The sequence below is a fragment of the Pongo pygmaeus genome, chromosome 11, assembly GCF_028885625.2.
Source record: "Pongo pygmaeus isolate AG05252 chromosome 11, NHGRI_mPonPyg2-v2.0_pri, whole genome shotgun sequence".
NCBI classification, from domain to species: domain Eukaryota; kingdom Metazoa; phylum Chordata; class Mammalia; order Primates; family Hominidae; genus Pongo; species Pongo pygmaeus.
Window position 1 is genome coordinate 12,302,850 of NC_072384.2, and position 27,715 is coordinate 12,330,564.

Below are 27,715 nucleotides of genomic sequence, written 5' to 3' on the forward strand. Positions count from 1 at the left end.
TTTCTGTAGAATCTCCAAGAGGATATTTGGAGCCTTTTGAGGCCTATGCTGGAAAAGGAAATATCTTCACCTAAAAACTAGACAGAAGCATTCTCAGAAACTTCTGTGCGATGAGTGCATTCAACTCACAGACTTGAACGTTTCTTTTGATAGAACAGTTTTGAAACATTACGTTTGTAGAATCTGCAAGTGTTTATTCGGAGCACCTTGAGGCCTATGTTGGAAAAGGAAATATCTTCACATAAAAGCTAGAGAGAAGGATTCTCAGAAACTTCTTTGTGATGAGTTCATTCAACTCACAGAGTTGAACCTACCAATTGATAGAGAAGTTTGGAAACACTCTTTTTGGAGAATCTGCAAGTGGATATTTGGAGCCGTTTGAGGCCTATGCTGGAAAAGGAAATATCTTCACATAAAAACTGAACAGAAGCATTCTCAGAAACTTCTTTGTGTTGAGTGCATTCAACTCACAGACTTGAACTTACCTGTAGAAAGAGCAGTTTTGAAACACTCTTTTGGTAAAATCTGCAAGTGGTTATTTGGAGCACTTCGAGGCCTGTGCTGGGATATGGAATATCTTCACCTAAAAACTACAGAGAAGCATTCTCAGAAAGTTCTTCACGATGCATTCATTCAACTCACAGAGTTGAACCTTCCTTTTGATAGAACAGTTTTGAAACACTCTTTCTGTAGAATCTCCAAGAGGATATTTGGAGCGTTTTGAGGCCTATGCTGGAAAAGGAAATATCTTCACCTAAAAACTAGACAGAAGCATTCTCAGAAACTTCTGTGCGATGAGTGCATTCAACTCACAGACTTGAACGTTTCTTTTGATAGAACAGTTTTGAAACATTACGTTTGTAGAATCTGCAAGTGTTTATTCGGAGCACCTTGAGGCCTATGTTGGAAAAGGAAATATCTTCACATAAAAACTGGAGAGAAGGATTCTCAGAAACTTCTTTGTGATGAGTTCATTCAACTCACAGAGTTGAACCTACCAATTGATAGAGAAGTTTGGAAACACTCTTTTTGGAGAATCTGCAAGTGGATATTTGGAGCCGTTTGAGGCCTATGCTGGAAAAGGAAATATCTTCACATAAAAACTGAACAGAAGCATTCTCAGAAACTTCTTTGTGTTGAGTGCATTCAACTCACAGACTTGAACTTACCTATAGAAAGAGCAGTTTTGAAACACTCTTTTGGTAAAATCTGCAAGTGGTAATTTGGAGCACTTCGAGGCCTGTGCTGGGATATGGAATATCTTCACCTAAAAACTACAGAGAAGCATTCTCAGAAAGTTCTTCACGATGCATTCATTCAACTCACGGAGTTGAACCTTCCTTTTGATAGAACAGTTTTGAAACACTCTTTCTGTAGAATCTCCAAGAGGATATTTGGAGCGTTTTGAGGCCTATGCTGGAAAAGGAAATATCTTCACCTAAAAACTAGACAGAAGCATTCTCAGAAACTTCTGTGCGATGAGTGCATTCAACTCACAGACTTGAACGTTTCTTTTGATAGAACAGTGTTGAAACATTACGTTTGTAGAATCTGCAAGTGTTTATTCGGAGCACCTTGAGGCCTATGTTGGAAAAGGAAATATCTTCACATAAAAACTAGAGAGAAGGATTCTCAGAAACTTCTTTGTGATGAGTTCATTCAACTCCCAGAGTTGAACCTACCAATTGATAGAGAAGTTTGGAAACACTCTTTTTGTAGAATCTGCAATTGGATATTTGGAGCCGTTTGAGGCCTATGCTGGAAAAGGAAATATCTTCACATAAAAACTGAACAGAAGCATTCTCAGAAACTTCTTTGTGTTGAGTGCATTCAACTCACAGACTTGAACTAACCTGTAGAAAGAGCAGTTTTGAAACACTCTTTTGGTAAAATCTGCAAGTGGTTATTTGGAGCACTTCGAGGCCTCTGCTGGGATATGGAATATCTTCACCTAAAAACTACAGAGAAGCATTCTCAGAAAGTTCTTCACGATGCATTCATTCAACTCACAGAGTTGAACCTTCCTTTTGATAGAACAGTTTTGAAACACTCTTTTTGTAGAATCTGCAAGAGGATATTTGGAGCGTTTTGAGGCCTATGCTGGAAAAGGAAATATCTTCACCTAAAAACTAGACAGAAGCATTCTCAGAAACTTCTGTGGGATGCCTGCATTCAGCTCACAGACTTGAACGTTTCTTTTGATAGAATAGTTTTGAAACATTACGTTTGTAGAATCTGCAAGTGTTTATTCGGAGCACCTTGAGGCCTATGTTGGAAAAGGAAATATCTTCACATAAAAACTAGAGAGAAGGATTCTCAGAAACTTCTTTGTGATGAGTTCATTCAACTCACAGAGTTGAACCTACCAATTGATAGAGAAGTTTGGAAACACTCTTTTTGTAGAATCTGCAAGTGGATATTTGGAGCCGTTTGAGGCCTATGCTGGAAATGGAAATATCTTCACATAAAAACTGAACAGAAGCATTCTCAGAAACTTCTTTGTGTTGAGTGCATTCAACTCACGGACTTGAACTTACCTGTAGAAAGAGCAGTTTTGAAACACTCTTTTGGTAAAATCTGCAAGTGGTTATTTGGAGCCCTTCGAGGCCTGTGCTGGGATATGGAATATCTTCACCTAAAAACTACAGAGAAGCATTCTCAGAAAGTTCTTCACGATGCATTCATTCAACTCACAGAGTTGAACCTTCCTTTTGATAGAACAGTTTTGAAACACTCTTTCTGTAGAATCTGCAAGAGGATATTTGGAGCGTTTTGAGGCCTATGCTGGAAAAGGAAATATCTTCACCTAAAAACTAGACAGAAGCATTCTCAGAAACTTCTGTGCGATGAGTGCATTCAACTCACAGACTTGAACGTTTCTTTTGATAGAACAGTTTTGAAACATTACGTTTGTAGAATCTGCAAGTGTTTATTCGGAGCACCTTGAGGCCTATGTTGGAAAAGGAAATATCTTCACATAAAAACTAGAGAGAAGGATTCTCAGAAACTTCTTTGTGATGAGTTCATTCAACTCACAGAGTTGAACCTACCAATTGATAGAGAAGTTTGGAAACACTCTTTGGAGAATCTGCAAGTGGATATTTGGAGCCGTTTGAGACCTATGCTGGAAAAGGAAATATCTTCACATAAAAACTGAGCAGAAGCATTCTCAGAAACTTCTTTGTGTTGAGTGCATTCAACTCACAGACTTGAACTTACCTATAGAAAGAGCAGTTTTGAAACACTCTTTTGGTAAAATCTGCAAGTGGTAATTTGGAGCACTTCGAGGCCTGTGCTGGGATATGGAATATCTTCACCTAAAAACTACAGAGAAGCATTCTCAGAAAGTTCTTCACGATGCATTCATTCAACTCACAGAGTTGAACCTTCCTTTTGATAGAACAGTTTTGAAACACTCTTTCTGTAGAATCTGCAAGAGGATATTTGGAGCGTTTTGAGGCCTATGCTGGAAAAGGAAATATCTTCACCTAAAAACTAGACAGAAGCATTCTCAGAAACTTCTGTGCGATGAGTGCATTCAACTCACAGACTTGAACGTTTCTTTTGATAGAACAGTTTTGAAATATTACGTTTGAAGAATCTGCAAGTGTTTATTCGGAGCACATTGAGGCCTATGTTGGAAAAGGAAATATCTTCACATAAAAACTAGAGAGAAGGATTCTCAGAAACTTCTTTGTGATGAGTTCATTCAACTCCCAGAGTTGAACCTACCAATTGATAGAGAAGTTTGGAAACACTCTTTTTGGAGAATCTGCAAGTGGATATTTGGAGCCGTTTGAGGCCTATGCTGGAAAAGGAAATATCTTCACATAAAAGCTGAACAGAAGCATTCTCAGAAACTTCTTTGTGTTGAGTGCATTCAACTCACAGACTTGAACTTACCTATAGAAAGAGCAGTTTTGAAACACTCTTTTGGTAAAATCTGCAAGTGGTAATTTGGAGCACTTCGAGGCCTGTGCTGGGATATGGAATATCTTCACCTAAAAACTACAGAGAAGCATTCTCAGAAAGTTCTTCACGATGCATTCATTCAACTCACAGAGCTGAACCTTCCTTTTGATAGAACAGTTTTGAAACACTCTTTCTGTAGAATCTCCAAGAGGATATTTGGAGCGTTTTGAGGCCTATGCTGGAAAAGGAAATATCTTCACCTTAAAACTAGACAGAAGCATTCTCAGAAACTTCTGTGCGATGAGTGCATTCAACTCACAGACTTGAACGTTTCTTTTGATAGAACAGTTTTGAAACATTACGTTTGTAGAATCTGCAAGTGTTTATTCGGAGCACCTTGAGGCCTATGTTGGAAAAGGAAATATCTTCACATAAAAACTAGAGAGAAGGATTCTCAGAAACTTCTTTGTGATGAGTTCATTCAACTCCCGGAGTTGAACCTACCAATTGATAGAGAAGTTTGGAAACACTCTTTTTGTAGATTCTGCAAGTGGATATTTGGAGCCGTTTGAGGCCTATGCTGGAAAAGGAAATATCTTCACATAAAAACTGAACAGAAGCATTCTCAGAAACTTCTTTGTGTTGAGTGCATTCAACTCACAGACTTGAACTTACCTGTAGAAAGAGCAGTTTTGAAACACTCTTTTGGTAAAATCTGCAAGTGGTTATTTGGAGCACTTCGAGGCCTGTGCTGGGATATGGAATATCTTCACCTAAAAACTACAGAGAAGCATTCTCAGAAAGTTCTTCACGATGCATTCATTCAACTCACAGAGTTGAACCTTCCTTTTGATAGAACAGTTTTGAAACACTCTTTCTGTAGAATCTGCAAGAGGATATTTGGAGCGTTTTGAGGCCTATGCTGGAAAAGGAAATATCTTCACCTAAAAACTAGACAGAAGCATTCTCAGAAACTTCTGTGCGATGAGTGCATTCAACTCACAGACTTGAACGTTTCTTTTGATAGAAGAGTTTTGAAACATTACGTTTGTAGAATCTGCAAGTGTTTATTCGGAGCACCTTGAGGCCTATGTTGGAAAAGGAAATATCTTCACATAAAAACTAGAGAGAAGGATTCTCAGAAACTTCTTTGTGATGAGTTCATTCAACTCCCAGAGTTGAACCTACCAATTGATAGAGAAGTTTGGAAACACTCTTTTTGTAGAATCTGCAAGTGGATATTTGGAGCCGTTTGAGGCCTATGCTGGAAAAGGAAATATCTTCACATAAAAACTGAACAGAAGCATTCTCAGAAACTTCTTTGTGTTGAGTGCATTCAACTCACAGACTTGAACTTACCTGTAGAAAGAGCAGTTTTGAAACACTCTTTTGGTAAAATCTGCAAGTGGTTATTTGGAGCACTTCGAGGCCTGTGCTGGGATATAGAATATCTTCACCTAAAAACTACAGAGAAGCATTCTCAGAAAGTTCTTCACGATGCATTCATTCAACTCAAAGAGTTGAACCTTCCTTTTGATAGAACAGTTTTGAAACACTCTTTCTGTAGAATCTGCAAGAGGATATTTGGAGCGTTTTGAGGCCTATGCTGGAAAAGGAAATATCTTCACCTAAAAACTAGACAGAAGCATTCTCAGAAACTTCTGTGGGATGCCTGCATTCAACTCACAGACTTGAACGTTTCTTTTGATAGAACAGTTTTGAAACATTACGTTTGTAGAATCTGCAAGTGTTTATTCGGAGCACCTTGAGGCCTATGTTGGAAAAGGAAATATCTTCACATAAAAACTAGAGAGAAGGATTCTCAGAAACTTCTTTGTGATGAGTTCATTCAACTCACAGAGTTGAACCTAGCAATTGATAGAGAAGTTTGGAAACACTCTTTTTGTAGAATCTGCAAGTGGATATTTGGAGCCGTTTGAGGCCTATGCTGGAAAAGGAAATATCTTCACATAAAAACTGAACAGAAGCATTCTCAGAAACTTCTTTGTGTTGAGTGCATTCAACTCACAGACTTGAACTTACCTGTAGAAAGAGCAGTTTTGAAACATTCTTTTGGTAAAATCTGCAAGTGGTTATTTGGAGCACTTCGAGGCCTGTACTGGGATATGTAATATCTTCACCTAAAAACTACAGAGAAGCATTCTCAGAAAGTTCTTCACGATGCATTCATTCAACTCACAGAGTTGAACCTTCCTTTTGATAGAACAGTTTTGAAACACTCTTTCTGTAGAATCTGCAAGAGGATATTTGGAGCGTTTTGAGGCCTATGCTGGAAAAGGAAATATCTTCACCTAAAAACTAGACAGAAGCATTCTCAGAAACTTCTGTGCGATGAGTGCATTCAACTCACAGACTTGAACGTTTCTTTTGATAGAACAGTTTTGAAACATTACGTTTGTAGAATCTGCAAGTGTTTATTCGGAGCACCTTGAGGCCTATGTTGGAAAAGGAAATATCTTCACATAAAAACTAGAGAGAAGGATTCTCAGAAACTTCTTTGTGATGAGTTCATTCAACTCACAGAGTTGAACCTACCAATTGATACAGAAGTTTGGAAACACTCTTTTTGTAGAATCTGCAAGTGGATATTTGGAGCCTTTTGAGGCCTATGCTGGAAAAGGAAATATCTTCACATAAAAACTGAACAGAAGCATTCTCAGAAACTTCTTTGTGTTGAGTGCATTCAACTCACAGACTTGAACTTACCTGTAGAAAGAGCAGTTTTGAAACACTCTTTTGGTAAAATCTGCAAGTGGTTATTTGGAGCACTTCGAGGCCTGTGCTGGGATATGGAATATCTTCACCTAAAAACTACAGAGAAGCATTCTCAGAAAGTTCTTCACGATGCATTCATTCAACTCACAGAGTTGAACCTTCCTTTTGATAGAACAGTTTTGAAACACTCTTTCTGTAGAATCTCCAAGAGGATATTTGGAGCGTTTTGAGGCCTATGCTGGAAAAGGAAATATCTTCACCTAAAAACTAGACAGAAGCATTCTCAGAAACTTCTGTGTGATGAGTGCATTCAACTCACAGACTTGAACGTTTCTTTTGAGAGAACAGTTTTGAAACATTACGTTTGTAGAATCTGCAAGTGTTTATTCGGAGCACCTTGAGGCCTATGTTGGAAAAGGAAATATCTTCACATAAAAACTAGAGAGAAGGATTCTCAGAAACTTCTTTGTGATGAGTTCATTCAACTCACAGAGTTGAACCTACCAATTGATAGAGAAGTTTGGAAACACTCTTTTTGGAGAATCTGCAAGTGGATATTTGGAGCCGTTTGAGGCCTATGCTGGAGAAGGAAATATCTTCACATAAAAACTGAACAGAAGCATTCTCAGAAACTTCTTTGTGTTGAGTGCATTCAACTCACAGACTTGAACTTACCTGTAGAAAGAGCAGTTTTGAAACACTCTTTTGGTAAAATCTGCAAGTGGTAATTTGGAGCACTTCGAGGCCTGTGCTGGGATATGGAATATCTTCACCTAAAAACTACAGAGAAGCATTCTCAGAAAGTTCTTCACGATGCATTCATTCAACTCACAGAGTTGAACCTTCCTTTTGATAGAACAGTTTTGAAACACTCTTTCTGTAGAATCTGCAAGAGGATATTTGGAGCGTTTTGAGGCCTATGCTGGAAAAGGAAATATCTTCACCTAAAAACTAGACAGAAGCATTCTCAGAAACTTCTGTGCGATGAGTGCATTCAACTCACAGACTTGAACGTTTCTTTTGATAGAACAGTTTTGAAACATTACGTTTGTAGAATCTGCAAGTGTTTATTCGGAGCACCTTGAGGCCTATGTTGGAAAAGGAAATATCTTCACATAAAAACTAAAGAGAAGGATTCTCAGAAACTTCTTTGTGATGAGTTCATTCAACTCACAGAGTTGAACCTACCAATTGATAGAGAAGTTTGGAAACACTCTTTTTGGAGAATCTGCAAGTGGATATTTGGAGCCGTTTGAGGCCTATGCTGGAAAAGGAAATATCTTCACATAAAAACTGAACAGAAGCATTCTCAGAAACTTCTTTGTGTTGAGTGCATTCAACTCACAGACTTGAACTTACCTATAGAAAGAGGAGTTTTGAAACACTCTTTTGGTAAAATCTGCAAATGGTAATTTGGAGCACTTCGAGGCCTGTGCTGGGATATGGAATATCTTCACCTAAAAACTACAGAGAAGCATTCTCAGAAAGTTCTTCACGATGCATTCATTCAACTCACAGAGTTGAACCTTCCTTTTGATAGAACAGTTTTGAAACACTCTTTCTGTAGAATCTCGAAGAGGATATTGGGAGCGTTTTGAGGCCTATGCTGGAAAAGGAAATATCTTCACCTAAAAACTAGACAGAAGCATTCTCAGAAACTTCTGTGCGATGAGTGCATTCAACTCACAGACTTGAACGTTTCTTTTGATAGAACAGTTTTGAAACATTACGTTTGTAGAATCTGCAAGTGTTTATTCGGAGCACCTTGAGGCCTATGTTGGAAAAGGAAATATCTTCACATAAAAATTAGACAGAAGGATTCTCAGAAACTTCTTTGTGATGAGTTCATTCAACTCACAGAGTTGAACCTACCAATTGATAGAGAAGTTTGGAAACACTCTTTTTGTAGAATCTGCAAGTGGATATTTGGAGCCGTTTGAGGCCTATGCTGGAAAAGGAAATATCTTCACATAAAAACTGAACAGAAGCATTCTCAGAAACTTCTTTGTGTTGAGTCCATTCAACTCACAGACTTGAACTTACCTATAGAAAGAGGAGTTTTGAAACACTCTTTTGGTAAAATCTGCAAGTGGTAATTTGGAGCACTTCGAGGCCTGTGCTGGGATATGAAATATCTTCACCTAAAAACTACAGAGAAGCATTCTCAGAAAGTTCTTCACGATGCATTCATTCAACTCACAGAGTTGAATCTTCCTTTTGATAGAACAGTTTTGAAACACTCTTTTTGTGGAATCTGCAAGAGGATATTTGGAGCGTTTTGAGGCCTATGCTGGAAAAGGAAATATCTTCACCTAAAAACTAGACAGAAGCATTCTCAGAAACTTCTGTGCGATGAGTGCATTCAACTCACAGACTTGAACGTTTCTTTTGATAGAACAGTTTTGAAACATTACGTTTGTAGAATCTGCAAGTGTTTATTCGGAGCACCTTGAGGCCTATGTTGGAAAAGGAAATATCTTCACATAAAAACTAGAGAGAAGGATTCTCAGAAACTTCTTTCTGATGAGTTCATTCAACTCACAGAGTTGAACCTACCAATTGATACAGAAGTTTGGAAACACTCTTTTTGGAGAATCTGCAATTGGATATTTGGAGCCGTTTGAGGCCTATGCTGGAAAAGGAAATATCTTCACATAAAAACTGAACAGGAGCATTCTCAGAAACTTCTTTGTGTTGAGTGCATTCAACTCACGGACTTGAACTTACCTGTAGAAAGAGCAGTTTTGAAACACTCTTTTGGTAAAATCTGCAAGTGGTTATTTGGAGCACTTCGAGGCCTGTGCTGGGATATGGAATATCTTCACCTAAAAACTACAGAGAAGCATTCTCAGAAAGTTCTTCACGATGCATTCATTCAACTCACAGAGTTGAACCTTCCTTTTGATAGAACAGTTTTGAAACACTCTTTTTGTGGAATCTGCAAGAGGATATTTGGAGCGTTTTGAGGCCTATGCTGGAAAAGGAAATATCTTCACCTAAAAACTAGACAGAAGCATTCTCAGAAACTTCTGTGCGATGAGTGCATTCAACTCACAGACTTGAACGTTTCTTTTGATAGAACAGTTTTGAAACATTACGTTTGTAGAATCTGCAAGTGTTTATTCGGAGCACCTTGAGGCCTATGTTGGAAAAGGAAATATCTTCACATAAAAACTAGAGAGAAGGATTCTCAGAAACTTCTTTGTGATGAGTTCATTCAACTCACAGAGTTGAACCTAGCAATTGATAGAGAAGTTTGGAAACACTCTTTTTGTAGAATCTGCAAGTGGATATTTGGAGCCGTTTGAGGCCTATGCTGGAAAAGGAAATATCTTCACATAAAAACTGAACAGAAGCATTCTCAGAAACTTCTTTGTGTTGAGTGCATTCAACTCACAGACTTGAACTTACCTGTAGAAAGAGCAGTTTTGAAACATTCTTTTGGTAAAATCTGCAAGTGGTTATTTGGAGCACTTCGAGGCCTGTACTGGGATATGGAATATCTTCACCTAAAAACTACAGAGAAGCATTCTCAGAAAGTTCTTCACGATGCATTCATTCAACTCACAGAGTTGAACCTTCCTTTTGATAGAACAGTTTTGAAACACTCTTTCTGTAGAATCTGCAAGAGGATATTTGGAGCGTTTTGAGGCCTATGCTGGAAAAGGAAATATCTTCACCTAAAAACTAGACAGAAGCATTCTCAGAAACTTCTGTGCGATGAGTGCATTCAACTCACAGACTTGAACGTTTCTTTTGATAGAACAGTTTTGAAACATTACGTTTGTAGAATCTGCAAGTGTTTATTCGGAGCACCTTGAGGCCTATGTTGGAAAAGGAAATATCTTCACATAAAAACTAGAGAGAAGGATTCTCAGAAACTTCTTTGTGATGAGTTCATTCAACTCACAGAGTTGAACCTACCAATTGATACAGAAGTTTGGAAACACTCTTTTTGTAGAATCTGCAAGTGGATATTTGGAGCCTTTTGAGGCCTATGCTGGAAAAGGAAATATCTTCACATAAAAACTGAACAGAAGCATTCTCAGAAACTTCTTTGTGTTGAGTGCATTCAACTCACAGACTTGAACTTACCTGTAGAAAGAGCAGTTTTGAAACACTCTTTTGGTAAAATCTGCAAGTGGTTATTTGGAGCACTTCGAGGCCTGTGCTGGGATATGGAATATCTTCACCTAAAAACTACAGAGAAGCATTCTCAGAAAGTTCTTCACGATGCATTCATTCAACTCACAGAGTTGAACCTTCCTTTTGATAGAACAGTTTTGAAACACTCTTTTTGTGGAATCTGCAAGAGGATATTTGGAGCGTTTTGAGGCCTATGCTGGAAAAGGAAATATCTTCACCTAAAAACTAGACAGAAGCATTCTCAGAAACTTCTGTGCGATGAGTGCATTCAACTCACAGACTTGAACGTTTCTTTTGATAGAACAGTTTTGAAACATTACGTTTGTAGAATCTGCAAGTGTTTATTCGGAGCACCTTGAGGCCTATGTTGGAAAAGGAAATATCTTCACATTAAAACTAGAGAGAAGGATTCTCAGAAACTTCTTTGTGATGAGTTCATTCAACTCAGAGAGTTGAACCTACCAATTGATAGAGAAGTTTGGAAACACTCTTTTTGTAGAATCTGCAAGTGGATATTTGGAGCCGTTTGAGGCCTATGCTGGAAAAGGAAATATCTTCACATAAAAACTGAACAGAAGCATTCTCAGAAACTTCTTTGTGTTGAGTGCATTCAACTCACGGACTTGAACTTACCTGTAGAAAGAGCAGTTTTGAAACACTCTTTTGGTAAAATCTGCAAGTGGTTATTTGGAGCACTTCGAGGCCTGTGCTGGGATATGGAATATCTTCACCTAAAAACTACAGAGAAGCATTCTCAGAAAGTTCTTCACGATGCATTCATTCAACTCACAGAGTTGAACCTTCCTTTTGATAGAACAGTTTTGAAACACTCTTTCTGTAGAATCTGCAAGAGGATATTTGGAGCGTTTTGAGGCCTATGCTGGAAAAGGAAATATCTTCACCTAAAAACTAGACAGAAGCATTCTCAGAAACTTCTGTGCGATGAGTGCATTCAACTCACAGACTTGAACGTTTCTTTTGATAGAACAGTTTTGAAACATTACGTTTGTAGAATCTGCAAGTGTTTATTCGGAGCACCTTGAGGCCTATGTTGGAAAAGGAAATATCTTCACATAAAAACTAGAGAGAAGGATTCTCAGAAACTTCTTTGTGATGAGTTCATTCAACTCACAGAGTTGAACCTACCAATTGATAGAGAAGTTTGGAAACACTCTTTTTGTAGAATCTGCAAGTGGATATTTGGAGCCTTTTGAGGCCTATGCTGGAAAAGGAAATATCTTCACATAAAAACTGAACAGAAGAATTCTCAGAAACTTCTTTGTGTTGAGTGCATTCAACTCACAGACTTGAACTTACCTGTAGAAAGAGCAGTTTTGAAACACTGTTTTGGTAAAATCTGCAAGTGGTTATTTGGAGCACTTCGAGGCCTGTGCTGGGATATGGAATATCTTCACCTAAAAACTACAGAGAAGCATTCTCAGAAAGTTCTTCACGATGCATTCATTCAACTCACAGAGTTGAACCTTCCTTTTGATAGAACAGTTTTGAAACACTCTTTTTGTGGAATCTGCAAGAGGATATTTGGAGCGTTTTGAGGCCTATGCTGGAAAAGGAAATATCTTCACCTAAAAACTAGACAGAAGCATTCTCAGAAACTTCTGTGCGATGAGTGCATTCAACTCACAGACTTGAACGTTTCTTTTGATAGAACAGTTTTGAAACATTACGTTTGTAGAATCTGCAAGTGTTTATTCGGAGCACCTTGAGGCCTATGTTGGAAAAGGAAATATCTTCACATAAAAACTAAAGAGAAGGATTCTCAGAAACTTCTTTGTGATGAGTTCATTCAACTCACAGAGTTGAACCTACCAATTGATAGAGAAGTTTGGAAACACTCTTTTTGGAGAATCTGCAAGTGGATATTTGGAGCCGTTTGAGGCCTATGCTGGAAAAGGAAATATCTTCACATAAAAACTGAACAGAAGCATTCTCAGAAACTTCTTTGTGTTGTGTGCATTCAACTCACAGACTTGAACTTACCTATAGAAAGAGCAGTTTTGAAACACTCTTTTGGTAAAATCTGCAAATGGTAATTTGGAGCACTTCGAGGCCTGTGCTGGGATATGGAATATCTTCACCTAAAAACTACAGAGAAGCATTCTCAGAAAGTTCTTCACGATGCATTCATTCAACTCACAGAGTTGAACCTTCCTTTTGATAGAACAGTTTTGAAACACTCTTTCTGTAGAATCTCGAAGAGGATATTGGGAGCGTTTTGAGGCCTATGCTGGAAAAGGAAATATCTTCACCTAAAAACTAGACAGAAGCATTCTCAGAAACTTCTGTGCGATGAGTGCATTCAACTCACAGACTTGAACGTTTCTTTTGATAGAACAGTTTTGAAACATTACGTTTGTAGAATCTGCAAGTGTTTATTCGGAGCACCTTGAGGCCTATGTTGGAAAAGGAAATATCTTCACATAAAAATTAGACAGAAGGATTCTCAGAAACTTCTTTGTGATGAGTTCATTCAACTCACAGAGTTGAACCTACCAATTGATAGAGAAGTTTGGAAACACTCTTTTTGTAGAATCTGCAAGTGGATATTTGGAGCCGTTTGAGGCCTATGCTGGAAAAGGAAATATCTTCACATAAAAACTGAACAGAAGCATTCTCAGAAACTTCTTTGTGTTGAGTCCATTCAACTCACAGACTTGAACTTACCTATAGAAAGAGGAGTTTTGAAACACTCTTTTGGTAAAATCTGCAAGTGGTAATTTGGAGCACTTCGAGGCCTGTGCTGGGATATGGAATATCTTCACCTAAAAACTACAGAGAAGCATTCTCAGAAAGTTCTTCACAATGCATTCATTCAACTCACAGAGTTGAATCTTCCTTTTGATAGAACAGTTTTGAAACACTCTTTTTGTGGAATCTGCAAGAGGATATTTGGAGCGTTTTGAGGCCTATGCTGGAAAAGGAAATATCTTCACCTAAAAACTAGACAGAAGCATTCTCAGAAACTTCTGTGCGATGAGTGCATTCAACTCACAGACTTGAACGTTTCTTTTGATAGAACAGTTTTGAAACATTACGTTTGTAGAATCTGCAAGTGTTTATTCGGAGCACCTTGAGGCCTATGTTGGAAAAGGAAATATCTTCACATAAAAACTAGAGAGAAGGATTCTCAGAAACTTCTTTCTGATGAGTTCATTCAACTCACAGAGTTGAACCTACCAATTGATACAGAAGTTTGGAAACACTCTTTTTGGAGAATCTGCAATTGGATATTTGGAGCCGTTTGAGGCCTATGCTGGAAAAGGAAATATCTTCACATAAAAACTGAACAGAAGCATTCTCAGAAACTTCTTTGTGTTGAGTGCATTCAACTCACGGACTTGAACTTACCTGTAGAAAGAGCAGTTTTGAAACACTCTTTTGGTAAAATCTGCAAGTGGTTATTTGGAGCACTTCGAGGCCTGTGCTGGGATATGGAATATCTTCACCTAAAAACTACAGAGAAGCATTCTCAGAAAGTTCTTCACGATGCATTCATTCAACTCACAGAGTTGAACCTTCCTTTTGATAGAACAGTTTTGAAACACTCTTTTTGTGGAATCTGCAAGAGGATATTTGGAGCGTTTTGAGGCCTATGCTGGAAAAGGAAATATCTTCACCTAAAAACTAGACAGAAGCATTCTCAGAAACTTCTGTGCGATGAGTGCATTCAACTCACAGACTTGAACGTTTCTTTTGATAGAACAGTTTTGAAACATTACGTTTGTAGAATCTGCAAGTGTTTATTCGGAGCACCTTGAGGCCTATGTTGGAAAAGGAAATATCTTCACATAAAAACTAGAGAGAAGGATTCTCAGAAACTTCTTTGTGATGAGTTCATTCAACTCACAGAGTTGAACCTAGCAATTGATAGAGAAGTTTGGAAACACTCTTTTTGTAGAATCTGCAAGTGGATATTTGGAGCCGTTTGAGGCCTATGCTGGAAAAGGAAATATCTTCACATAAAAACTGAACAGAAGCATTCTCAGAAACTTCTTTGTGTTGAGTGCATTCAAATCACAGACTTGAACTTACCTGTAGAAAGAGCAGTTTTGAAACATTCTTTTGGTAAAATCTGCAAGTGGTTATTTGGAGCACTTCGAGGCCTGTACTGGGATATGGAATATCTTCACCTAAAAACTACAGAGAAGCATTCTCAGAAAGTTCTTCACGATGCATTCATTCAACTCACAGAGTTGAACCTTCCTTTTGATAGAACAGTTTTGAAACACTCTTTCTGTAGAATCTGCAAGAGGATATTTGGAGCGTTTTGAGGCCTATGCTGGAAAAGGAAATATCTTCACCTAAAAACTAGACAGAAGCATTCTCAGAAACTTCTGTGCGATGAGTGCATTCAACTCACAGACTTGAACGTTTCTTTTGATAGAACAGTTTTGAAACATTACGTTTGTAGAATCTGCAAGTGTTTATTCGGAGCACCTTGAGGCCTATGTTGGAAAAGGAAATATCTTCACATAAAAACTAGAGAGAAGGATTCTCAGAAACTTCTTTGTGATGAGTTCATTCAACTCACAGAGTTGAACCTACCAATTGATACAGAAGTTTGGAAACACTCTTTTTGTAGAATCTGCAAGTGGATATTTGGAGCTTTTTGAGGCCTATGCTGGAAAAGGAAATATCTTCACATAAAAACTGAACAGAAGCATTCTCAGAAACTTCTTTGTGTTGAGTGCATTCAACTCACAGACTTGAACTTACCTGTAGAAAGAGCAGTTTTGAAACACTCTTTTGGTAAAATCTGCAAGTGGTTATTTGGAGCACTTCGAGGCCTGTGCTGGGATATGGAATATCTTCACCTAAAAACTACAGAGAAGCATTCTCAGAAAGTTCTTCACGATGCATTCATTCAACTCACAGAGTTGAACCTTCCTTTTGATAGAACAGTTTTGAAACACTCTTTTTGTGGAATCTGCAAGAGGATATTTGGAGCGTTTTGAGGCCTATGCTGGAAAAGGAAATATCTTCACCTAAAAACTAGACAGAAGCATTCTCAGAAACTTCTGTGCGATGAGTGCATTCAACTCACAGACTTGAACGTTTCTTTTGATAGAACAGTTTTGAAACATTACGTTTGTAGAATCTGCAAGTGTTTATTCGGAGCACCTTGAGGCCTATGTTGGAAAAGGAAATATCTTCACATTAAAACTAGAGAGAAGGATTCTCAGAAACTTCTTTGTGATGAGTTCATTCAACTCAGAGAGTTGAACCTACCAATTGATAGAGAAGTTTGGAAACACTCTTTTTGTAGAATCTGCAAGTGGATATTTGGAGCCGTTTGAGGCCTATGCTGGAAAAGGAAATATCTTCACATAAAAACTGAACAGAAGCATTCTCAGAAACTTCTTTGTGTTGAGTGCATTCAACTCACGGACTTGAACTTACCTGTAGAAAGAGCAGTTTTGAAACACTCTTTTGGTAAAATCTGCAAGTGGTTATTTGGAGCACTTCGAGGCCTGTGCTGGGATATGGAATATCTTCACCTAAAAACTACAGAGAAGCATTCTCAGAAAGTTCTTCACGATGCATTCATTCAACTCACAGAGTTGAACCTTCCTTTTGATAGAACAGTTTTGAAACACTCTTTCTGTAGAATCTGCAAGAGGATATTTGGAGCGTTTTGAGGCCTATGCTGGAAAAGGAAATATCTTCACCTAAAAACTAGACAGAAGCATTCTCAGAAACTTCTGTGCGATGAGTGCATTCAACTCACAGACTTGAACGTTTCTTTTGATAGAACAGTTTTGAAACATTACGTTTGTAGAATCTGCAAGTGTTTATTCGGAGCACCTTGAGGCCTATGTTGGAAAAGGAAATATCTTCACATAAAAACTAGAGAGAAGGATTCTCAGAAACTTCTTTGTGATGAGTTCATTCAACTCACAGAGTTGACCCTAGCAATTGATAGAGAAGTTTGGAAACACTCTTTTTGTAGAATCTGCAAGTGGATATTTGGAGCCGTTTGAGGCCTATGCTGGAAAAGGAAATATCTTCACATAAAAACTGAACAGAAGCATTCTCAGAAACTTCTTTGTGTTGAGTGCATTCAACTCACGGACTTGAACTTACCTGTAGAAAGAGCAGTTTTGAAACACTCTTTTGGTAAAATCTGCAAGTGGTTATTTGGAGCACTTCGAGGCCTGTGCTGGGATATGGAATATCTTCACCTAAAAACTACAGAGAAGCATTCTCAGAAAGTTCTTCACGATGCATTCATTCAACTCACAGAGTTGAACCTTCCTTTTGATAGAACAGTTTTGAAACACTCTTTCTGTAGAATCTCCAAGAGGATATTTGGAGCGTTTTGAGGCCTATGCTGGAAAAGGAAATATCTTCACCTAAAAACTAGACAGAAGCATTCTCAGAAACTTCTGTGCGATGAGTGCATTCAACTCACAGACTTGAACGTTTCTTTTGATAGAACAGTTTTGAAACATTACGTTTGTAGAATCTGCAAGTGTTTATTCGGAGCACCTTGAGGCCTATGTTGGAAAAGGAAATATCTTCACATAAAAGCTAGAGAGAAGGATTCTCAGAAACTTCTTTGTGATGAGTTCATTCAACTCACAGGGTTGAACCTACCAATTGATAGAGAAGTTTGGAAACACTCTTTTTGGAGAATCTGCAAGTGGATATTTGGAGCCGTTTGAGGCCTATGCTGGAAAAGGAAATATCTTCACATAAAAACTGAACAGAAGCATTCTCAGAAACTTCTTTGTGTTGAGTGCATTCAACTCACAGACTTGAACTTACCTATAGAAAGAGCAGTTTTGAAACACTCTTTTGGTAAAATCTGCAAGTGGTAATTTGGAGCACTTCGAGGCCTGTGCTGGGATATGGAATATCTTCACCTAAAAACTACAGAGAAGCATTCTCAGAAAGTTCTTCACGATGCATTCATTCAACTCACAGAGTTGAACCTTCCTTTTGATAGAACAGTTTTGAAACACTCTTTCTGTAGAATCTCCAAGAGGATATTTAGAGCGTTTTGAGGCCTATGCTGGAAAAGGAAATATCTTCACCTAAAAACTAGACAGAAGCATTCTCAGAAACTTCTGTGCGATGAGTGCATTCAACTCACAGACTTGAACGTTTCTTTTGATAGAACAGTGTTGAAACATTACGTTTGTAGAATCTGCAAGTGTTTATTCGGAGCACCTAGAGGCCTATGTTGGAAAAGGAAATATCTTCACATAAAAACTAAAGAGAAGGATTCTCAGAAACTTCTTTGTGATGAGTTCATTCAACTCACAGAGTTGAACCTACCAATTGATAGAGAAGTTTGGAAACACTCTTTTTGTAGAATCTGCAAGTGGATATTTGAAGCCGTTTGAGGCCTATGCTGGAAAAGGAAATATCTTCACATAAAAACTGAACAGAAGCATTCTCAGAAACTTCTTTGTGTTGAGTCCATTCAACTCACAGACTTGAACTTACCTATAGAAAGAGGAGTTTTGAAACACTCTTTTGGTAAAATCTGCAAGTGGTAATTTGGAGCACTTCGAGGCCTGTGCTGGGATATGGAATATCTTCACCTAAAAACTACAGAGAAGCATTCTCAGAAAGTTCTTCACGATGCATTCATTCAACTCACAGAGTTGAATCTTCCTTTTGATAGAACAGTTTTGAAACACTCTTTTTGTGGAATCTGCAAGAGGATATTTGGAGCGTTTTGAGGCCTATGCTGGAAAAGGAAATATCTTCACCTAAAAACTAGACAGAAGCATTCTCAGAAACTTCTGTGCGATGAGTGCATTCAACTCACAGACTTGAACGTTTCTTTTGATAGAACAGTTTTGAAACATTACGTTTGTAGAATCTGCAAGTGTTTATTCGGAGCACCTTGAGGCCTATGTTGGAAAAGGAAATATCTTCACATAAAAACTAGAGAGAAGGATTCTCAGAAACTTCTTTCTGATGAGTTCATTCAACTCACAGAGTTGAACCTACCAATTGATACAGAAGTTTGGAAACACTCTTTTTGGAGAATCTGCAATTGGATATTTGGAGCCGTTTGAGGCCTATGCTGGAAAAGGAAATATCTTCACATAAAAACTGAACAGAAGCATTCTCAGAAACTTCTTTGTGTTGAGTGCATTCAACTCACGGACTTGAACTTACCTGTAGAAAGAGCAGTTTTGAAACACTCTTTTGGTAAAATCTGCAAGTGGTTATTTGGAGCACTTCGAGGCCTGTGCTGGGATATGGAATATCTTCACCTAAAAACTACAGAGAAGCATTCTCAGAAAGTTCTTCACGATGCATTCATTCAACTCACAGAGTTGAACCTTCCTTTTGATAGAACAGTTTTGAAACACTCTTTTTGTGGAATCTGCAAGAGGATATTTGGAGCGTTTTGAGGCCTATGCTGGAAAAGGAAATATCTTCACCTAAAAACTAGACAGAAGCATTCTCAGAAACTTCTGTGCGATGAGTGCATTCAACTCACAGACTTGAACGTTTCTTTTGATAGAACAGTTTTGAAACATTACGTTTGTAGAATCTGCAAGTGTTTATTCGGAGCACCTTGAGGCCTATGTTGGAAAAGGAAATATCTTCACATAAAAACTAGAGAGAAGGATTCTCAGAAACTTCTTTGTGATGAGTTCATTCAACTCACAGAGTTGAACCTAGCAATTGATAGAGAAGTTTGGAAACACTCTTTTTGTAGAATCTGCAAGTGGATATTTGGAGCCGTTTGAGGCCTATGCTGGAAAAGGAAATATCTTCACATAAAAACTGAACAGAAGCATTCTCAGAAACTTCTTTGTGTTGAGTGCATTCAAATCACAGACTTGAACTTACCTGTAGAAAGAGCAGTTTTGAAACATTCTTTTGGTAAAATCTGCAAGTGGTTATTTGGAGCACTTCGAGGCCTGTACTGGGATATGGAATATCTTCACCTAAAAACTACAGAGAAGCATTCTCAGAAAGTTCTTCACGATGCATTCATTCAACTCACAGAGTTGAACCTTCCTTTTGATAGAACAGTTTTGAAACACTCTTTCTGTAGAATCTGCAAGAGGATATTTGGAGCGTTTTGAGGCCTATGCTGGAAAAGGAAATATCTTCACCTAAAAACTAGACAGAAGCATTCTCAGAAACTTCTGTGCGATGAGTGCATTCAACTCACAGACTTGAACGTTTCTTTTGATAGAACAGTTTTGAAACATTACGTTTGTAGAATCTGCAAGTGTTTATTCGGAGCACCTTGAGGCCTATGTTGGAAAAGGAAATATCTTCACATAAAAACTAGAGAGAAGGATTCTCAGAAACTTCTTTGTGATGAGTTCATTCAACTCACAGAGTTGAACCTACCAATTGATACAGAAGTTTGGAAACACTCTTTTTGTAGAATCTGCAAGTGGATATTTGGAGCTTTTTGAGGCCTATGCTGGAAAAGGAAATATCTTCACATAAAAACTGAACAGAAGCATTCTCAGAAACTTCTTTGTGTTGAGTGCATTCAACTCACAGACTTGAACTTACCTGTAGAAAGAGCAGTTTTGAAACACTCTTTTGGTAAAATCTGCAAGTGGTTATTTGGAGCACTTCGAGGCCTGTGCTGGGATATGGAATATCTTCACCTAAAAACTACAGAGAAGCATTCTCAGAAAGTTCTTCACGATGCATTCATTCAACTCACAGAGTTGAACCTTCCTTTTGATAGAACAGTTTTGAAACACTCTTTTTGTGGAATCTGCAAGAGGATATTTGGAGCGTTTTGAGGCCTATGCTGGAAAAGGAAATATCTTCACCTAAAAACTAGACAGAAGCATTCTCAGAAACTTCTGTGCGATGAGTGCATTCAACTCACAGACTTGAACGTTTCTTTTGATAGAACAGTTTTGAAACATTACGTTTGTAGAATCTGCAAGTGTTTATTCGGAGCACCTTGAGGCCTATGTTGGAAAAGGAAATATCTTCACATAAAAACTAGAGAGAAGGATTCTCAGAAACTTCTTTGTGATGAGTTCATTCAACTCAGAGAGTTGAACCTACCAATTGATAGAGAAGTTTGGAAACACTCTTTTTGTAGAATCTGCAAGTGGATATTTGGAGCCGTTTGAGGCCTATGCTGGAAAAGGAAATATCTTCACATAAAAACTGAACAGAAGCATTCTCAGAAACTTCTTTGTGTTGAGTGCATTCAACTCACGGACTTGAACTTACCTGTAGAAAGAGCAGTTTTGAAACACTCTTTTGGTAAAATCTGCAAGTGGTTATTTGGAGCACTTCGAGGCCTGTGCTGGGATATGGAATATCTTCACCTAAAAACTACAGAGAAGCATTCTCAGAAAGTTCTTCACGATGCATTCATTCAACTCACAGAGTTGAACCTTCCTTTTGATAGAACAGTTTTGAAACACTCTTTCTGTAGAATCTGCAAGAGGATATTTGGAGCGTTTTGAGGCCTATGCTGGAAAAGGAAATATCTTCACCTAAAAACTAGACAGAAGCATTCTCAGAAACTTCTGTGCGATGAGTGCATTCAACTCACAGACTTGAACGTTTCTTTTGATAGAACAGTTTTGAAACATTACGTTTGTAGAATCTGCAAGTGTTTATTCGGAGCACCTTGAGGCCTATGTTGGAAAAGGAAATATCTTCACATAAAAACTAGAGAGAAGGATTCTCAGAAACTTCTTTGTGATGAGTTCATTCAACTCACAGAGTTGACCCTAGCAATTGATAGAGAAGTTTGGAAACACTCTTTTTGTAGAATCTGCAAGTGGATATTTGGAGCCGTTTGAGGCCTATGCTGGAAAAGGAAATATCTTCACATAAAAACTGAACAGAAGCATTCTCAGAAACTTCTTTGTGTTGAGTGCATTCAACTCACGGACTTGAACTTACCTGTAGAAAGAGCAGTTTTGAAACACTCTTTTGGTAAAATCTGCAAGTGGTTATTTGGAGCACTTCGAGGCCTGTGCTGGGATATGGAATATCTTCACCTAAAAACTACAGAGAAGCATTCTCAGAAAGTTCTTCACGATGCATTCATTCAACTCACAGAGTTGAACCTTCCTTTTGATAGAACAGTTTTGAAACACTCTTTCTGTAGAATCTCCAAGAGGATATTTGGAGCGTTTTGAGGCCTATGCTGGAAAAGGAAATATCTTCACCTAAAAACTAGACAGAAGCATTCTCAGAAACTTCTGTGCGATGAGTGCATTCAACTCACAGACTTGAACGTTTCTTTTGATAGAACAGTTTTGAAACATTACGTTTGTAGAATCTGCAAGTGTTTATTCGGAGCACCTTGAGGCCTATGTTGGAAAAGGAAATATCTTCACATAAAAGCTAGAGAGAAGGATTCTCAGAAACTTCTTTGTGATGAGTTCATTCAACTCACAGGGTTGAACCTACCAATTGATAGAGAAGTTTGGAAACACTCTTTTTGGAGAATCTGCAAGTGGATATTTGGAGCCGTTTGAGGCCTATGCTGGAAAAGGAAATATCTTCACATAAAAACTGAACAGAAGCATTCTCAGAAACTTCTTTGTGTTGAGTGCATTCAACTCACAGACTTGAACTTACCTATAGAAAGAGCAGTTTTGAAACACTCTTTTGGTAAAATCTGCAAGTGGTAATTTGGAGCACTTCGAGGCCTGTGCTGGGATATGGAATATCTTCACCTAAAAACTACAGAGAAGCATTCTCAGAAAGTTCTTCACGATGCATTCATTCAACTCACAGAGTTGAACCTTCCTTTTGATAGAACAGTTTTGAAACACTCTTTCTGTAGAATCTCCAAGAGGATATTTAGAGCGTTTTGAGGCCTATGCTGGAAAAGGAAATATCTTCACCTAAAAACTAGACAGAAGCATTCTCAGAAACTTCTGTGCGATGAGTGCATTCAACTCACAGACTTGAACGTTTCTTTTGATAGAACAGTGTTGAAACATTACGTTTGTAGAATCTGCAAGTGTTTATTCGGAGCACCTAGAGGCCTATGTTGGAAAAGGAAATATCTTCACATAAAAACTAAAGAGAAGGATTCTCAGAAACTTCTTTGTGATGAGTTCATTCAACTCACAGAGTTGAACCTACCAATTGATAGAGAAGTTTGGAAACACTCTTTTTGTAGAATCTGCAAGTGGATATTTGGAGCCGTTTGAGGCCTATGCTGGAAAAGGAAATATCTTCACATAAAAACTGAACAGAAGCATTCTCAGAAACTTCTTTGTGTTGAGTCCATTCAACTCACAGACTTGAACTTACCTATAGAAAGAGGAGTTTTGAAACACTCTTTTGGTAAAATCTGCAAGTGGTAATTTGGAGCACTTCGAGGCCTGTGCTGGGATATGGAATATCTTCACCTAAAAACTACAGAGAAGCATTCTCAGAAAGTTCTTCACGATGCATTCATTCAACTCACAGAGTTGAATCTTCCTTTTGATAGAACAGTTTTGAAACACTCTTTTTGTGGAATCTGCAAGAGGATATTTGGAGCGTTTTGAGGCCTATGCTGGAAAAGGAAATATCTTCACCTAAAAACTAGACAGAAGCATTCTCAGAAACTTCTGTGCGATGAGTGCATTCAACTCACAGACTTGAACGTTTCTTTTGATAGAACAGTTTTGAAACATTACGTTTGTAGAATCTGCAAGTGTTTATTCGGAGCACCTTGAGGCCTATGTTGGAAAAGGAAATATCTTCACATAAAAACTAGAGAGAAGGATTCTCAGAAACTTCTTTCTGATGAGTTCATTCAACTCACAGAGTTGAACCTACCAATTGATACAGAAGTTTGGAAACACTCTTTTTGGAGAATCTGCAATTGGATATTTGGAGCCGTTTGAGGCCTATGCTGGAAAAGGAAATATCTTCACATAAAAACTGAACAGAAGCATTCTCAGAAACTTCTTTGTGTTGAGTGCATTCAACTCACGGACTTGAACTTACCTGTAGAAAGAGCAGTTTTGAAACACTCTTTTGGTAAAATCTGCAAGTGGTTATTTGGAGCACTTCGAGGCCTGTGCTGGGATATGGAATATCTTCACCTAAAAACTACAGAGAAGCATTCTCAGAAAGTTCTTCATGATGCATTCATTCAACTCACAGAGTTGAACCTTCCTTTTGATAGAACAGTTTTGAAACACTCTTTTTGTGGAATCTGCAAGAGGATATTTGGAGCGTTTTGAGGCCTATGCTGGAAAAGGAAATATCTTCACCTAAAAACTAGACAGAAGCATTCTCAGAAACTTCTGTGCGATGAGTGCATTCAACTCACAGACTTGAACGTTTCTTTTGATAGAACAGTTTTGAAACATTACGTTTGTAGAATCTGCAAGTGTTTATTCGGAGCACCTTGAGGCCTATGTTGGAAAAGGAAATATCTTCACATAAAAACTAGAGAGAAGGATTCTCAGAAACTTCTTTGTGATGAGTTCATTCAACTCACAGAGTTGAACCTAGCAATTGATAGAGAAGTTTGGAAACACTCTTTTTGTAGAATCTGCAAGTGGATATTTGGAGCCGTTTGAGGCCTATGCTGGAAAAGGAAATATCTTCACATAAAAACTGAACAGAAGCATTCTCAGAAACTTCTTTGTGTTGAGTGCATTCAAATCACAGACTTGAACTTACCTGTAGAAAGAGCAGTTTTGAAACATTCTTTTGGTAAAATCTGCAAGTGGTTATTTGGAGCACTTCGAGGCCTGTACTGGGATATGGAATATCTTCACCTAAAAACTACAGAGAAGCATTCTCAGAAAGTTCTTCACGATGCATTCATTCAACTCACAGAGTTGAACCTTCCTTTTGATAGAACAGTTTTGAAACACTCTTTCTGTAGAATCTGCAAGAGGATATTTGGAGCGTTTTGAGGCCTATGCTGGAAAAGGAAATATCTTCACCTAAAAACTAGACAGAAGCATTCTCAGAAACTTCTGTGCGATGAGTGCATTCAACTCACAGACTTGAACGTTTCTTTTGATAGAACAGTTTTGAAACATTACGTTTGTAGAATCTGCAAGTGTTTATTCGGAGCACCTTGAGGCCTATGTTGGAAAAGGAAATATCTTCACATAAAAACTAGAGAGAAGGATTCTCAGAAACTTCTTTGTGATGAGTTCATTCAACTCACAGAGTTGAACCTACCAATTGATACAGAAGTTTGGAAACACTCTTTTTGTAGAATCTGCAAGTGGATATTTGGAGCCTTTTGAGGCCTATGCTGGAAAAGGAAATATCTTCACATAAAAACTGAACAGAAGCATTCTCAGAAACTTCTTTGTGTTGAGTGCATTCAACTCACAGACTTGAACTTACCTGTAGAAAGAGCAGTTTTGAAACACTCTTTTGGTAAAATCTGCAAGTGGTTATTTGGAGCACTTCGAGGCCTGTGCTGGGATATGGAATATCTTCACCTAAAAACTACAGAGAAGCATTCTCAGAAAGTTCTTCACGATGCATTCATTCAACTCACAGAGTTGAACCTTCCTTTTGATAGAACAGTTTTGAAACACTCTTTTTGTGGAATCTGCAAGAGGATATTTGGAGCGTTTTGAGGCCTATGCTGGAAAAGGAAATATCTTCACCTAAAAACTAGACAGAAGCATTCTCAGAAACTTCTGTGCGATGAGTGCATTCAACTCACAGACTTGAACGTTTCTTTTGATAGAACAGTTTTGAAACATTACGTTTGTAGAATCTGCAAGTGTTTATTCGGAGCACCTTGAGGCCTATGTTGGAAAAGGAAATATCTTCACATTAAAACTAGAGAGAAGGATTCTCAGAAACTTCTTTGTGATGAGTTCATTCAACTCAGAGAGTTGAACCTACCAATTGATAGAGAAGTTTGGAAACACTCTTTTTGTAGAATCTGCAAGTGGATATTTGGAGCCGTTTGAGGCCTATGCTGGAAAAGGAAATATCTTCACATAAAAACTGAACAGAAGCATTCTCAGAAACTTCTTTGTGTTGAGTGCATTCAACTCACGGACTTGAACTTACCTGTAGAAAGAGCAGTTTTGAAACACTCTTTTGGTAAAATCTGCAAGTGGTTATTTGGAGCACTTCGAGGCCTGTGCTGGGATATGGAATATCTTCACCTAAAAACTACAGAGAAGCATTCTCAGAAAGTTCTTCACGATGCATTCATTCAACTCACAGAGTTGAACCTTCCTTTTGATAGAACAGTTTTGAAACACTCTTTCTGTAGAATCTGCAAGAGGATATTTGGAGCGTTTTGAGGCCTATGCTGGAAAAGGAAATATCTTCACCTAAAAACTAGACAGAAGCATTCTCAGAAACTTCTGTGCGATGAGTGCATTCAACTCACAGACTTGAACGTTTCTTTTGATAGAACAGTTTTGAAACATTACGTTTGTAGAATCTGCAAGTGTTTATTCGGAGCACCTTGAGGCCTATGTTGGAAAAGGAAATATCTTCACATAAAAACTAGAGAGAAGGATTCTCAGAAACTTCTTTGTGATGAGTTCATTCAACTCACAGAGTTGAACCTACCAATTGATAGAGAAGTTTGGAAACACTCTTTTTGTAGAATCTGCAAGTGGATATTTGGAGCCTTTTGAGGCCTATGCTGGAAAAGGAAATATCTTCACATAAAAACTGAACAGAAGAATTCTCAGAAACTTCTTTGTGTTGAGTGCATTCAACTCACAGACTTGAACTTACCTGTAGAAACAGCAGTTTTGAAACACTCTTTTGGTAAAATCTGCAAGTGGTTATTTGGAGCACTTCGAGGCCTGTGCTGGGATATGGAATATCTTCACCTAAAAACTACAGAGAAGCATTCTCAGAAAGTTCTTCACGATGCATTCATTCAACTCACAGAGTTGAACCTTCCTTTTGATAGAACAGTTTTGAAACACTCTTTTTGTGGAATCTGCAAGAGGATATTTGGAGCGTTTTGAGGCCTATGCTGGAAAAGGAAATATCTTCACCTAAAAACTAGACAGAAGCATTCTCAGAAACTTCTGTGCGATGAGTGCATTCAACTCACAGACTTGAACGTTTCTTTTGATAGAACAGTTTTGAAACATTACGTTTGTAGAATCTGCAAGTGTTTATTCGGAGCACCTTGAGGCCTATGTTGGAAAAGGAAATATCTTCACATAAAAACTAGAGAGAAGGATTCTCAGAAACTTCTTTGTGATGAGTTCATTCAACTCCCAGAGTTGAACCCACCAATTGATAGAGAAGTTTGGAAACACTCTTTTTGTAGAATCTGCAAGTGGATATTTGGAGCCGTTTGAGGCCTATGCTGGAAAAGGAAATATCTTCACATAAAAACTGAACAGAAGCATTCTCAGAAACTTCTTTGTGTTGAGTGCATTCAACTCACGGACTTGAACTTACCTGTAGAAAGAGCAGTTTTGAAACACTCTTTTGGTAAAATCTGCAAGTGGTTATTTGGAGCACTTCGAGGCCTCTGCTGGGATATGGAATATCTTCACCTAAAAACTACAGAGAAGCATTCTCAGAAAGTTCTTCACGATGCATTCATTCAACACACAGAGTTGAACCTTCCTTTTGATAGAACAGTTTTGAAACACTCTTTTTGTAGAATCTGCAAGAGGATATTTGGAGCGTTTTGAGGCCTATGCTGGAAAAGGAAATATCTTCACCTAAAAACTAGACAGAAGCATTCTCAGAAACTTCTGTGGGATGCCTGCATTCAACTAACAGACTTGAACGTTTCTTTTGATAAAACAGTTTTGAAACATTACGTTTGTAGAATCTGCAAGTGTTTATTCGGAGCACCTTGAGGCCTATGTTGGAAAAGGAAATATCTTCACATAAAAACTAGAGAGAAGGATTCTCAGAAACTTCTTTGTGATGAGTTCATTCAACTCACAGAGTTGACCCTAGCAATTGATAGAGAAGTTTGGAAACACTCTTTTTGTAGAATCTG